The 16,615-nt window shown below is 39.2% G+C and overlaps 1 protein-coding gene across 11 annotated transcripts in view; it reads right to left on the reverse strand.

Moving 5' to 3' along the window:
- FHOD3 (formin homology 2 domain containing 3) overlaps positions 1 to 16,615 on the reverse strand; it is a 388,584-nt gene that overhangs the window by 181,447 nt on the left and 190,522 nt on the right. The gene's annotated exons all lie outside the window — the stretch shown is intronic.

Below are 16,615 nucleotides of genomic sequence, written 5' to 3' on the forward strand. Positions count from 1 at the left end.
GAGGCACTGAGGGGCATGGTTTAGTGTTTGATAGGAATGGTTGGACTTGACAATCCGGTGGGTCTCTTCCAACCTGGTTATTCTATGATTCTATGATTTTAGTTTGATACAGGAAAGCAATCTTGTAACAACCTTAATCCTACTTCATATCTGAGTACTTAGAGAATGGTGCATGAATTCCTGTAGATATCCACTCCACCCTCCCTCTGACGCACAGTAATACAAATATTATGCTTATTATGCATTGTGACATTATTCTGAAAGCATTTACAGGTTCTTTGACACGCTTTAGAGGAATTCCACACTTTGTTCCCAGCATGTCTCTTTCGCTACCAGTTCTATCTAGGTACCTAAGCGATTATCTGACTAGGCTCCTAAAGTAAATGAATAAAAGTGGGACTTTGCTCTGCAGGGCTCTCTTCAGAAGTGTCTCTGTCTGTAGCACTAAAGTTAGCTTCTTAATTTCACTATGTTATGCGTGTAACATTGAATAGCACGAACACGTTTTTTTCCAAAAATAAAAACGGTAAGAAAAACATTAACTTAGATATTATCCCATATTTACCTTCCTAGACTCTAATAGAAACAGTGATATCTTCTGAGGAATAATTCAAGAACCACAGTGATAGCAGATAACACCCAACGTATAAGCACTTTCCTAAGGCAATAGCCTAGTAGTGTAGTTAAGCAGCCACAGTTTGCTGCTTCCCTGTGCTAAAAGAGGCAGATTTGTTCAGACTTTTGCAACAAAATGAAGAGACGTGGCTGAAAGGGTGGTAGTTATTACTGGAGATGTGTTCAAGCAGTAGCAACTACCTGATGCTCCTGTTCATTTCTTTTGGAGTAGCAGCAAATAGAACTCTCCAGGTCACTTCCCAGTTCTCTGCAACTCAGCTCTCTCCAGCAGAAAGGGCCCTGGTGCTTTTGACCATAGCCCAATTCAGATCACAGCAGGGAGAAGCCACACCTTCTCCCTGTATGTTCAAGAAAATACCACAAGTACTTAATTTTGACCATGAACTAAAAATGAAATCAATAAAAATAGTCAATGGCAAAAGATTCTACAGGTGGTCATGTAGAAACAGCTGGAGTCAAAACTACCTTTGTAAGATCAATCCCCAGGCCAGTAACAGCAAGAAGAAAACAAAGTTATTTCAGCGCAGTTATTGGAGCAAGAATTCCAGTTGCACTTTGAAAAAGCCAATGCTTCTGGCCCTTTCCTGCTCAAGGTAGATACTTACACATGTTCTGCTGCAGCTGTTCACACATGTCCATGAATAACTGGATCAAGAACTGAAAGAAGGCCAACTGACCCACCAAAAACAGGTTACCAGTGAATTCAACCCAGACCAGTTCCACATTCCAGACCAACAGAGTGGATGGTGCGGATAATGGGATCAAACAGCAGTAGTGGAGGAGGACAGGGAGGGATTGGCATTTTGTTCTTCTTTTTTTTTTGGGGGGGGGACAAAAAAAAGAGTAATGCTTTCCCTAAGTTACTTCAGCTAGAGTAGAGACAACGGAAGCTATCTTTTCCCTGACGGACACACATATTACCATACTGTTGCAAAGTGATGCCAAAGGAAAGCTTAATCTGTTACTGTGAGAACATTGCATTGTAAAAGTAAAGGTGTCTGTACAATTTTGATTTGCTGCATCTTTTTTGCTGGCAGTCGCGGTGGTATAAATATGATGTGAATCGTCAAGGAGGAGAAATAATCAAAATTTGCTTTCCTTTGACTGAAAGCTCTCTTAATTTCATTTGACTGGAAAAATAAGACAAAAAAGAAATAATTTCCAAAAAATATAACAGGCAGTGCTCTTCATTAGCAGCAAGAAGAACATAGATTTAAAATTCTTTCAACTTTTAGAGCATATAAAAAAAGGCCTCAAACACAATGTGGTTCTTGCTGAAAACATAAAAGTTCGGGCAAGAGTAGAAATGCCAATAAAAACTACTATATTTAGAGAAACCAAAGTCCTACATATTCTACATGAAGTATATAGTAAGACATCTACTGGCTTTTCATAACATATAGCAATGTGTTTGTGGTTCTCACATAATAACCCTCTAATTAGGATGCTTTAATCTTAAGAGTTTTATTTATATCTTATGAATAAACACAAAAGAACATTATGGAAAAAATGAGAGCTTCAGCTAAAGTAGCACTGCATTATCCTGATTATTCTTAATGAACTTCTCCAAAGATTTCATTTACATAAAAAGAAGCCCTTGTTTTTCTAGAAAATGATCATGGTGCCTTTGAAATGCAAAATGGCCAGTAAATGTCAGTACAACCAAGACAGATCTTTTGGTACTGTAGGAAAAACAAAGCTTATTTTTTCAATGTTAGCATAATTTCTAATATGACTGTGTTTTTTGGTTTGTTAGGAAATGACAGTATGGTGGGCAAATAACTAGTTTTTGCCTTTTTCTGTCATTTAAGACTCCTAGACCCAACTTCTGTTTTTCAACACAAAAAGACATTAGAAAGGATTTTTGAGGCACAAAGTGGGAAACACTCTGAAAGAGGACTCCGTGAATGCCTATAGTGCTTTCTTAAAGTTTCATGCAGGAGTAGTTTTCTTTATCTATCAGATAGCATTTTAAGGGCCTTGAACAGACCTGGACCAAACACACTTGCACAGGAGGACTGAATCTGGAACACTCATGAGAAAGAGCTTAGAAGGGCTTATCTATTTTATATGCAGGTAATAATTGCTGATTTTGCACCAGCAGGCAGGGTCATAAGATCACTTCTAACAATGTTCTTGAGCTCCAAGCCTTGCGCAGGCTGCTGCTGAGCCACCCCTGTCCATGGTACTCACCCAACCACCCCCATGCAGACACAGGCCACCACGTGCACCGACTTTGGCTCTAGGTGGCCACAATTGTTACATCAGGCTTGGAAGGGTACACCCTACAGTTCTGTTGGCCAAAAGACAACTCTGCTGGCATGGATTAGTGAATAGGATTCTGGCTTGCTCTCCTGATTTTGGAAATCTCAAGTCTTTCTACTCGGATGTTTGTTCAGCTGAGGCAAGGAGGCTAAAACCCCTTGACATGACAAATCTGCCATCCACGAATGCTACCAACAGAAAGCAACTAAGTGCAGACTTTGAATATACAGGGTTCTTAGGTGTCATTCAGTTCCAGTGTAATCAACTACAGAACATGTGTCTTTTACTGACTGAGTCCTGTGGTGCAGGCAGGGTCCTGTCCTGACCAGCCTGGCAGTTGCAAGCATGCCAGGACATTTGTATGTAGTCATAAGAGATGCAGTTCTGTGAACCTACAGGTGGCTTAAATGTCCACCCCAACTCATTCTTTCAGAATCAGCACGGCTAAATGGTATGCATTACACAGAGTTTGTTGTTCCTATAGCACACATCTTATGAGTATAAAACATTAAAACACTGGCTCTTAATCCTATATTACTTCATATAATCCATTTCCTGTTTATATATAGAGGTCTAGGAAAAGGTGACAAGCACAGTACATAACTTTAGACACAAAATTAGAAGTCCAATCTTTCTGAGAAGCTCTTAAGATCGAAGGGAAAGTCTTGGTCTTCTACTAGGTGATTCAGGGTACCATTAAACCCACTAAACACATAATGGTGCCATGGCTCTTTATGAGCACTGCCTATGCATACAACATGGGGATTCCCAAAGCTTAAAATGGCGATTTCTAGATGTTTACACTCTCTGGGTCTTGAGTTCAGCAGCAGATTGATAGGGGCTTTTCTGTCTGCTTTCTCATGTCATCCCCTCGCATGCATGCACCAAATGCAACGAAAAGCACTGAAGAACAAATACATTTTGTAAAGCTAACTGTAAGACAGCTCATTCAGCCTCTCCAAAGAGAGATAGACTAGAGTCATTGTTTGAGGGAAATGACCACAGATATGCAGACTCTTGTCATAATTTCTGTCCTGGTTTCAGCATACAAGTCTGAAGTAATTTCTGCCAAGTTTTCTCTTCAGTTCTTTAGGAGCTCATTCAGATTAAAATGAATGAAACTATATCAAATAATCAAGGCCATTCTATGCTGAACCGTAAGAGCAGACACATACTTATGACCTCAAACAGAAAACTGAAAGAAACAAAAGACAATAGCAGATATGAAACAACTGCTAATCAGGGAGCAAATTCCATTGAGTCACAAAGGGGTGTTGTGTTGTCTCTTGCTTGGGCAGTCTAGTTGACTACCTGAGACAAGGTTACTGGAATTTGGTGAGATGATACTTACTAGATATTTAAATGCCTTAATACGCTGCATAGGCCTGACATAATGGCAAGATCCCAACAGATGCTTGTGATAAACATCTACTTTTCAATCAGGTCTCGCTCTGCTAATTCATTATGAAGATGATACACAAGAACTCAACATCAGAAAACTTATTTAAATACAAAAAGATATTTAGGCCAGTTCTCTGTATGTAAAACTCAAACAACTGCGCTCTGAGTATAATGGTTTAGCAGTCACCCCATCAACTCACATTAGCACCACTGAAGATCAGAATAAAGCAACATGAATACTATTATACTTCTAGCCAATAAAGCACTGGTTGCCTATGTATTTTCAGTATTTAAAGTCAGTGATCAGCCTTATGAAACTAAAATTGAGGGTTCAGTACATATGGGAAAGGTATTGCTGCTTGCTACTAAAACTGTTTGATAGTTCCCATGAAAGCACTCATGGATTTAGTCATCTATAACTTCCTCAAGTTCTGAATTTGGACTGAAACTTTCTGTGATGACTGAAATCAGCACTTTAATTAATTTTTTCTAACAATTATATATTCAAGGTGGATTTGCAGAAGGCAGAGGAAGGAAGATAACATGTCACAGGAATGAAAAACACTGCTGACAATATTTTTGGAAATTGAGATATTTTTATTTTGAGCTCACTGGAAAAATCAGAAAAATCCTAATCTCATGTAAGTGAAAATGTTCTTATATACCACATTAAAATGTGTCAAAACTTTGTGTAATTGTAAGGTTGTGAAATAACTTATTTTGCACATAAAATAGCCTCCACTGAATGTATGCAACCATATAAAATCTCTGAAAACTTCATCACTGGAGCTCAAAAGCTCCCAGCTGTTGCCAACCAAGGTAGGATATGGCACTCAAATAAGAGCAGAAATGTGATGTTTTTTTGGTTTTGTTGTAAAGAACTGCCTGGTTACTCAGATGGTGGGGAGGAGAATTCTGATCTGAATGCCAAAGGAAACAAAATTTTAAGCCAGAGAGGTTCAAGAAATGAAAGAGTTATGGGAGGAACTCTTACAGAAAGCTTGATGCATGTCTGAGAGTTATGAAAAGAGATGAAGTGACTGGGATGAATGATGGAAATAATGGGAAAGACTTAGATCTCTTTGGCTGGAGGGAACATAGGGATTAGGACTAACATAAGCGATGTTGACGAAAAAGGTAGTCAAGAGGTAAGACACCAAAGCTGTGACTACACACTAGATAGTGGTACTGTGACTCTGTTCGTTAGTGTTTTGTCTCGGGTCAAACCCTGGGTTTTGCTGGCACAGGCAACTGGACTGGGTAATTCAACAGTACTAAAAACAAAAATCCAAACCAACAGCAAAATATCTACCTTTTCACTTTCATTTTTCAGATGAACATATTCCTCTGTCAAGTTCATTATACCATCCTACAAACACAGCTGTGAAGCCACCACCACCAACAGACAGTGCAGGGGTGGGAAGAGGTGAAAGGAGAAACGATACTTAAGTCAGGTTAAACTGGTGAAAAAATTCATGTAAACTAATTGATGAATATTGAACAGACTGATGATGAAAATGACCCAACAGACTAACGAAGGTGAAAGACAATTATTTTGGGAAGGGGAAAATGTATAGGCAGATCCCAGAAAGAAATATAGGACAGGCTTGGCAAGAGTCTGTACCATAGGATAATAGTGTGGACCTTAAAGATCATCTAGTTCCAACCCTCCTGCCATGGGAAGGGACACCTCCTACTAGACCAGGCTGCTCAAGGCCCCATCCAACCTGGCCTTGAACACTACCAGGGAGGGAGATCTACAACTTCACTGGGGAACGTGTTCCAGTGCCTTATCACCCTCATCGTGAAGAATTTCTTCCTAATATCTAATATTCCCTCTTCCAATTTAAAGCCATTTCCCTTTGTCCTATATGGGAAAAGAAGTCCTAAAAGTAAAAAGTAAAATGGCATAAACAGAAAGTATCATATAAAGTCTGGAAAACCAGCCCAAGAACAAGACCTAAACCAGCACTTAGGCTTACTGAAGCTTTCTGAATTCCAAGTATGCCTGTGTTCAAACGCCTTATTTCCTTATCTGCAACACAAAGATAATGCTACCCATTCAGCTCTTGCATAACATTTAGTGACAAACCACAGAAAAAAAATCCATGAGGAAAACAAACTTTTTATAACACAGTGTGCATGGCACAAAAAAAATCCTAAAGCCTTGGGAAGCACTGATGATAAGACAAGCTACTTAAAAGGTGTTTGCTAAGTGCACAGGTACAATGGTGCTCATGAACTGAAGCAGAGCAGCTGTGGAAAAAGTCATACCACTGTGTGATCAAAGACTGGATCAGCTCCCACACAGAGGGCATGCATGCCTGCAAAGTAAGATCATACAAGTATTTGTTAATTTTCAAGGGTTTTATTTATCAACCTGAACAGTATTCTTAGTGTATTTTTCTACAATCACCTTAGAGGTCACAAGAAACCTTTATCAAAAGCACATATAAAAGAATATTCTTAGAAACCTATATATCTAGTTAAGAAATACTTAAATAAATGTTTCCATCATAGACACTAACTCAAATACTAAAAGCAAGCTTATGGCAACTCGCTACTGAATTTTGAGAAGTTGTGAAGCCACATCCCAATGTTGCTCCATTAAAATCAAAATTTTAGCCTAATGTAGTACCCAGGTGAGAAAACATTGCCTGATCCTTGTGACCACTTTCTGCATGCGGAGATTCAGAGCACCTAAGGTGAAAGTCTGCAGACATGGCCCCTTGTTATTCCAGATATTTGAAGCTCGTCAAGAGTAAGGGCTGCACAACCCCATTGTACTCAGAGCCAGTTTGGAGTGTAACTTTAAAAAGGACACAGCTCTTTTTGAAGCAGGGATTTGGAGTACAAAATTAGGAAGCCAAGGCATCACGTTATGGGTGCAGAGGTAGGAGAGACAGGGATGGAGGAAGCTGAGATAACCTTGTCTAGGTAGCTGATAATGTATAGGAGGAGAGGGGTTTAGTAGGAGGAAATATTGCTCAATATTGACAGACGTCTTTAAGATCCACCTATCATTTAAATAAAGCCATTTAAAACATATTATAGATATACTAAATCCTGAGTATCAATTTCTTGATTTAAGTCAATGTGCTGCAACAGTAGAATCATCTGACAGCACTCCTGGCAAATAGCAGCATTTTTATTGTTTCTCCATTTCAGGGAACTGTGGAATGTCAAGAGAAAAATAGTAACCCCCCAAAGAAAGTATATCCATCCCAGCCTTTAATTAAGGGTAATCCTTAGGATCTGCCCTTGGTTTCCCAGCCACGGGGAGATCTTCCGATCTTCCTTTGTGGTGACCTTCTCTGTAGCTCCTCTCAGGTTTTCTCATTCCGCCTATGTGAACACGCAGCTATGCCTGTGCTCTTTTGGGCTATACAGAAAAATAGGCAAGCAAACCCTCCACAGCAGCAAACAGAAAGGCAACTATTCCCATATGCTCACTAAGATTATCCCTCACTGTCTTCAGCCTATGAATACTGTATTTTTTCCCAGACACATACCTATGAACACAGCATTTGTTACAGGTTAATAACTAATACTGTGCTAATAAATGCAAGCCCTATTACTTAGTTTTAAAATTCTTGAATTGTCTATGCTTTTTTTATTGATACAGTAGCAATCAGAGGCTTAAAGCAGGTCACTGCCTCACAGTAATGAAAATAAGTATTTTAAGAGTTTACAGTACACTGCTCCCATTTTCTCATTACACCTATGAGAACGTGATTGATAGAAATGCATACACATTCACAAAAAATCCAGAAAGACAGGGCTAAGATATAACTTAAAATAACTCAAACATATCTGGATATGGACATCAACTCTGAAGACATTTGAAGAATCTCTTTTTTGACACATCTCTATGTCACACAATAATCACTTTCATAGAACAAGAGTTAGCACTTTCCAAAGATCCCACATATTTGACTCTACCTCTCCCCCTCCTCCTTTAAATCTTCTAATTTTCCCTATTTCTGTATCAGGATAGAGCACTCAGTGTGGCAGCCTCAATCACCAGCACAAACAGCTGTAGAAGTATCTAACCTTGAAATGGGAATAATCAAACACTATTTCCCAACCATATTTTACTGTGTTTTATGTGCATATATTCGACACGAGTAATTCATAGTGAAATCACCAGCAGCTGCATACTTTGTGCAAGCATTCATGTCTGTGCTGGCTTATGAATGTCTTTATTTTATGCACATTTTCTCCTTCTCTAAATAATCAGGTTCCGGATACTTTCAGGCTAAAAGATTACTACAAAAAGGCAGAAATACTCTGTAATATGCTCCTACCAGTTGGAATTGGTACATTGTTTTCAAGGCTCATTCATGAAATTTGACTTGTTAAGTCATATAACATCCACAAAGGCTTTAAAGGCCCCTGGGACTGCTTCCCAAGTACTTATTCTTTGCTTAGCAGTTAAGGATGTGCATTTTTCATGGTTCAGTTCCTCATTTTACACAGGGCCTGCACCGTCTGAGGTGTCACATTTCATGGGAATTTCATAAAGCATAGAAAAAATTACACAAAACCTGAAGATTCATTTTCATGGAGATAGAAAACAACCCAAAGTCTCCCAGCCTCTGTCAGCTTTAAAAACAAGGGAAATCCATAATTTTATGGTGGTGTTATTGCTGAATTCCATATAGACCATAAGAACCCTATATCCTTCTCACAAGCAGTCCCAACATGAAAGGCCATTTCATATAATGCACAGAGCAAGGAACAGCTCTGTTTATTTGTAGATGTGTAAATTACTATAGGGTGGTTAAACTTTTGAACTCAAATTTGCTTCAGTGCCAATTCCCATCCCAGGCAGGGAGGACGTGTACTGTATGCTGTGTGTTCGGATCATCTGGCTCTGCTTCCAGATGGATCATGGATCAGAATCACATCCAAGGAGAAGGGAAGGGGGAGGAGGAGGGAGGAAGGAGAGGGCAGGGCTTCCTCCACATACTAAGGGAACACTTCAAGTTGTATTTGGCAGGAAACTCACTGTATTCATGCACTGATTGAGTCTAATTAATATAATTTTAAAATATGCAGATGAGAAATGAAAAATAGAAATGCTAAAACATCCAGAGGAAAGCAAAGAGGATGTTTTCTCTCTTTTTTGAACTGCATGATTTCCAAGGTCAAGTTCTCCTAACTACCCTTGTACAAGCAAACAAATGTATTTAGTCTTAAAGAGATACTTGCAGAAGCGAAAGTGTATTCAGTACCTAAGCCAAGGAGATTCAGTATTTATATCAATAATCACGGAGACAGGATAATGTGCCCCCTTTTCTAGCACAATGAAGAGCATTGTAATCTCCTTCTTTCTAATGTAAGGAGTTCACAAACCAAGATGCCAAATACATTTATATTTTTTCATTCCATGGCTTTTCAAAACACAAAAAAGAGGCACATCTTCAGGTGTCTGCACACAGCAGGTATAGGTCTGATTTTTCTGGGGCTGTTACTTTTGATTTGACCTACAACAACTGGCACCCACAAAACTCACAGGTGGAAAGCTGGCAGCATAGTCGATTTCACAAAGGGAAATAGCATGGCTACATCACAGTGATGCCCCCCTTAAGTTCAGCACCGATGCTCATTTACAGGTCTTATTAGCACAGGTACACCGATTTCCTACTGATTTGCTAACATAGTTGTGTTTTGTTTGGGTTTGTTGTGGTGGTGGTTGTGGGGAACCTACCTTGTAACTCCGTGCAGAGCTGCCCCATACTACATGGGTGTAACAGCTGCCAGGTGGAGTTGCCATCTGTTGGTATGGTTTTATGGCACTGAGGCATGATATGAGTTATATGAAATGAATTATACCAAGGTTCAAATACCCACAGGACACGTGTCCAACTCTGATAGGCTTCCTTATGGACTCAGAGGAAAGATCATAGAACTGACTTTACACAGAGACTGAGCCAGCAAATCCCTCTCAGAAGCAATTCTCCTAAGTAATCACACTTTAGGCATTTGATTTCATAGAATCGCAGAATGGTTTAGGTTGGAAGGGACCTTAACAATCACCTAGTTCCCCTTTCCCTGACATGGGCTGTGACACTTCTCACCAGACCAGGCTGCTCATGGCCCCATCCAACCTGAACTAATCCTTGAACACTTCTAGGGAGGGGGCATCCACAACCTCCCTGGGCAACCTGTTCCAGTGTCTCACCATGCTCATTGTGAAGAATTTCTTCCTAATGTCTAATCTAAATCTTCCCCCTTACACTTTAAAGCTATTCCCCTCATCCTATCACTACATGCCCTTGGAAAAAGCCCCTCCCTAGCTTCCTTGTATGCCCCTTTCAGGTATTGGAAGAGGTCTCCCCACAGCCTTCTCTTCTCCAGGGTGAACAAACCTGACTCTCAGCCTGTCCTCACAGAAGAGGTGCTCCAGCCTTCTGATCGTTTCTCTCTAAAGCACAGGTTCCTATAGCTACTTCGAGATCAACTAAGAAGTTTACATAATTTTAGAGGACTGCACATTAAGAACTTTACTTCAATATGTAGAGATACATGCAAGAACTTCACATTTGCATACGGATACCTACACCTTGAAGGTTAAGCAAAGAAAGTCAGTAAAGTTTTCATACTTTGCTTCAGGAAAAATAAGAAATGCAAAGGTAAGCCTAATCGTGTGCTATCTCTTCCTATTTATTTGCATCTGGGATACTTTTCTACAGCTGGGAAACTTCCAGCAGTTCTCTAGTTTACATTGAGACAGGAAGAACACAAAAGTATGCATGATATTAGCTCCTTTCCCACTGCTAAACTTACATTACTTCCACCTGCCTTACTGCTGCGGTACCAAGCCAGCAAGACACATCTATTTAGGATAGATATAACCTGTCAAAGGCTTTGTTTCCAGTCTTTTGATATTTATACAAATCCTGCTGATGATACAATGCTTCACATATATTTACTACAGAAGAAAGTGCTTCCTTGTGCTAAATACTTTGTAATACCTAACCTTTAATGCAAAAGGCCAAAGCCACATAATCTATCACTGTGAGGGAGGAAAATTCAAGAGCACTGGAAGCATTTATGTCCTTGTAATGAAGGGTCTTTTTGATAAAAACAGCCAGACCATTCCTGGAAATGGATCACCTCCCTGTTAGAGAAAGCACACTTATAGATCCCAAGCATTCCTAGTAGCAGTTGGCTCGATGAAGATATTCCACCAGCTTGCTGATAACTTCACGTCTGGCTTTCAGAATGAAAGGGTTATCAGTAGCAGCTTCCACTGCCAGCTTGCAAAACCTCATCCTCACCTTCAACTTCCTCTAACTCCTTGACATCTTTGGGCACAGAGCGTCCTGGTGACAGACAGCAACCAGATGGTCTTTTAGCTTACACCACTGAATTGCTTCAGGAATTTAATCTGATTTCTCAGAATACAGAGCACAGCTCTTCATTCTAAAATTGGCATGCAGGTAGGATCACATGCCTCTAGCTTTATAAATAGGCCTAATTGTCAGTGGCTTTGGTACATGTTTGTGATTCAGCCGTTTGACTGTTGCTTTAGAAAGCCTGACTCCCTGCCTGGGCATATATCAGTGAATCTGACTGACTCCTGTGGCTCCTGTGCATATTTGACCACACTGTCAAACAGCTCGGCATCTCCTAATTCCAACAACAAAATCACCTTTTTCTTTAAAACTGATAGCTCTTAAAGCAATTTCTTTCCACTTCTTGTTGTCAGCTACACTATACGGATTAAAAACACATACAAAATATAGATTTAGAACTACTTTGGTGCAGTAGGAAGCAGATGTTATTAGAAAAGTAACTACACTGATACAGCTACATCCCTCCATCTATCCTTCTGCAAAGGCTGGCTCCCATTTACCAACTAGAAAGGTGAGGAATCAAGAGATTCCCTCGTGCCCCAGTGTGGGACTGGGAAGTTTCAGGCTCCTCAGTTCCCACTCCTGTACTTTGGAAAGTCAATGCTTCTCTGTCACTGGCAGTTCACAACTGTGCAAATTGTAGGTATCAGGCTTGAGGGGAATTGTTTTAATGGATCTCTACATAATTTAAACATGTAGCAAAGCTCAGAATGTGCCTTGGAGTTCTGGTGTTTTAAGATACTTAGTTATTTCTTATTTATATTTCAGGACTCACACAGGACTTTTCTCGTAAAAGTCCCCAACAAAATTAGTTAAAAGTCCTGAAAGGCCTTGCAAAATGAAGAAAGAAAATAAAATATGAGCAATGTTATATACTCCACGTATACGCACAAAGATAAAAGCATGCTTCTACAAATGCAATTCCAAACCAAATCACATTTCGTATTTATAAGGAAAAAAATATAGGGCATAATAATAAAACTGCTCTTCTCTCGCAGTGAAGATGCCTTTGATTTTATGTATGAGCCTTTAATCCTCTTAAATTATATGTCATTATGCCTCAGAGTATGTCACATCTCTCACCCAGAACCATTGTCTTTGTCATCTGTGCCCGCACCAGTATCTGTAGCGACCAACAGGCTGTTACCACTTTATCAGAAGCACAGTGGGCCAGTGATGGAAAAAAACCCCACAATTGGTTCGACTTCTACCTAGGTTATTGAATAAAGTATGGATTATTGAAATTTTGGCTATAACATCCCTGTAGGTATTTTTGTGAAAGAACAAGAGGTAATGGTTTTAAACTAAAAGAGGGTAGATTTATACGAGATATAAGGAAGTAAGTTTTTATTATGTGAGTGGTGTAACACTGGAACAGGGCTCCCAGAGAGGTAGTAGAAGCCCCCTCCTCGGAAACATTCAAGGTCAGGTTGGACAAGGCTCTGAGCAACCTGATCTCTGTTCACTGCAGGAGGGTTGGACTAGCTGACCTGTGAAGGTCCCTTCCAACTCAAACATTCTGTGATTCTATAATTCTTTCTCACCTTCCTGACAGTGCTGGCTAAATTAACAGAAAAGGCTATCATATCTATGAAGGGTACCACAGTTCTACCATTGTTTAATTAGCCTGTGCTTAGGTATGACATTTCATGTGTTGCTTTCTCATTCTATGCAAGGAACAGATGATCTCAAAATTATATCCAAAGCACCTTCAAAATTACAATAAGATTTAGATTAATCCCCATCAGTTTGGGACAATTTCATCTGCCTTTCACCTATTTCCATTTTTTTTTCAGTACTTATGCAATATCCACCATAGTGCAATCCTGTAACTGGGACAGAAACTTTTAACTGAAGTGAAGGTCATCATCCTTATGGATCATTGTAACTAAAGGGGGAAAAAAAGGAAGTGAGGGAGGGGAAGGAAAGAAAACCTGTTTCTGTGGGGGGAAAAAAATCCCTCAAAATGCAGAGTTTCTTTAGATATCCATAAAAACTAAAAGGAACATTGAAAAATAAATTTAAGTTGAAGATCTAGTAAGTAAAGAGGAACAAAAGCTCTTTTCTAAACTAGTCTTCCAACATTTTTACTGTTGAGACAAGCCTTGGCTACTGTCAGTTTATGACCAATAGGCTATACACTGACACTTTGGGAAAGGTAGGGTCAATCAACCCTAATTCAGGGGATCCATGTAGAAATAAACAGTCACTCCTCTTTAGCACGTGACAATAAAGTCTGGATTTCTCACTATTGTATATAAAAGTCACACTTATCTTCTCTTCGCTTACCCATTAAAGTAACTAAAATTCCTGTGACTCATAGTTAGTCATTTTTTTGGCAGCTCAGTCTGGCTTGAACCAAGTCAAAACCACTAAACAGAAATTCATAACTAGGAAACATGAGAGTGAAACAATGCAGACATTTGGAAAAGGAAAGCAATGTCCTGAAGAAATAACTTGTACCTGGGAACCCAGTGAACCACCTATAAGAATTAACTGTATTTCCAATCTATTTTCTCCCCTGCTTCCAAAGCTATTTCGTGAAATGTGCAGACAAACAAGTTCACAGGAAACACTTGGAAATTGCTCAGTCAAGACAACAGGACTCCTAGCACAGGCGAGCCCTAGGGGCAGAGGAGGCAACGCTGTGCCTAAGGCTGCCATTCACTGTCACAAGCCCTGCAATCTGGCATAGGATCACAAGAGGAAAACAGTGAATTATACCAAAGGCAATGGAGAAAAGCAGCCAGAAAACAGATCTAAAGAGAAATCCCATTCCTTTATGATTCAGGTTAAAAACAGTGAAAATAAGGAAGATACAGTCCACTCCAAAAGGATCAGCAGAACAAGAGCATTAAGACACAAAAATTCTAGACAAAGATGATTTAAAAAAAAAATCTCTATAACTTAACACTGAGTTTAAAGCTTACGGGACCACCTCAGTGCTAACTATGATGTATCTCCAGTAAAATTTATTCTCCTATTCATCAGTACTCTGGGTTTAGTAAAATGCAGCATTGTAATAATACACAACTCTCACAAAAAAATCTAACCAATCGCTATGGTCTTCCAAAAATAATATACCAGAAACAGTCTTACATGACGTATTTAATGTGTCTTTTCAGCACCCTCCTCAATGTATTTGGATAAGATTGTGTGGCTGCACTGTACTTCCAAACCTATCTTTATCTCATTGCACATGCAGACCTATTCAGAAAGTACATGCTGGCTCCTGGAACTGCAAACTAGCTGACATAATCTTGGAACTGTAACAAGCTTTGAATTTCCTGAAAGACAATCAAGAGCAGTTTTGTTTCTGAAATAAAACCCACAACACACAGAAAAAACATATTGTTGTAAGACATGCTAGGATACACTAACCAGAGAGGAATTATAGCTTCACACACGAGCAAAATAAGGGAAAAAAAAGGCACAATTTAAGGAGGTACCAATCCCTAAAAGCACCTTATGACAATAAGGTTTTTAGCTTTCTGGCATACTTCTACATGGTTAGTTTTAGTTGTTGCTGTTTTGTTTGGTTGTTTTGCATTTATTATGAACAAGCTGTGATCACTTGTAAATAACAATGTAACAAAATGAGTCTGCAGTTTCCACAGTATGATGCTGTGGACATTGGCACTAAGGTTGTTTTAACATTGATTGAAATCAGTGGAAAATCTGTAACTTCAGACCATAGACACTAAGCTCTTGAGAGCTAGAGACTGCTGTGATCTCCCTGAATTCTGGATGCATTAGGATATACCCTAGTAACACAGATAACACTCCATTCCTCTATAGAAAAAGAAGAGAAAAAAAGAAAAAGAAAAGTGTAAACACCTATCAGGTTTCCATAGTTCGAATTTTGTACTCCAGAAACATTAAGTCGATACCGAGCTGAAAAAGGAGTAAGCCTCTAGGCTGAAAGCCAGACTGTCCTAGACAGCACCTTTATTTTACTTCCAGTCTGAATTTTCTGAGAGTATCTATGTCCGGTCTTCTCCCAGAAAATTTCTCTTCCATCAGTAAAGAAAGTACTTTTACTTTTTTCACATGTTTCTGTATCCTTGTGTAATTTCATTGTGGTTAACAGACTTTCAAGTACATACAGGCTACTGCCCAAGTACATATACATCACTGCACCTCTACTGGCACAGAACATAATTTTTGTGGTAATGGTTTGGTTTCCTTTATACCTGTAAAAGCTGGTATTTGTGAGTCCAGTCTTCAAGGTCTTTGCATAAAGTCACACTTATAATCTGCATCCTTGCTTTGTATAACTGAGTATTTCTGGTTCTTACAAAATGCTTCTCCTCACTTTTGTATTTGTTTTAGTCCTCAATCTGCAGTTTGAGTTTTGGCAACTAAAAACATCCAAGTGACATTTTTAAGGACAGCTATATACACTGGTCAAAGAAAATTCTAATGAGCAACCCACCACAACTCTGCATTCATTAGCTCTCTCTATTTACTATGAGATTATACATTAGCAAAGATCCCTTGGTGTGATTGTTCTCCCTTTGCTAAAAACCCCTCGAAATACTGTAGGAACCCTCTCAGTTTGCAGCCTGGGTCTCATGGTTAGACAAAACCTGCACACATTCATTTGGGCCGTAACAGAGTAAATCATATTTCTAACTCAGTAACACACCTTTTCCACATCCCTCTCCAATCCCTGCCTTTGCCAGTTATCTTTGAAGTGCGAAGAACAGAATGTAAACCTCTGATTACCTGTTTAACTCCAAAATATCAGGTAGCTAAAAATTGTTTCCATCCAAGATATGACTGTCTCATTGTTTATTCTATAGCTACTAATCACACTGTGAGAAGTTATTTTGCTTGGTGCTCTTTGACATTTACAATTATAAGGTGAAAGCTTTAGAATGCCTTTTCTTTCCTAGAGTTATGGATTTTCAGTATAATCTAAAGCTGGATGTTGGGTAGACTATCAA

The sequence above is a fragment of the Phaenicophaeus curvirostris genome, chromosome 3 (assembly GCF_032191515.1).
Source record: "Phaenicophaeus curvirostris isolate KB17595 chromosome 3, BPBGC_Pcur_1.0, whole genome shotgun sequence".
NCBI lineage: Eukaryota > Metazoa > Chordata > Aves > Cuculiformes > Cuculidae > Phaenicophaeus > Phaenicophaeus curvirostris.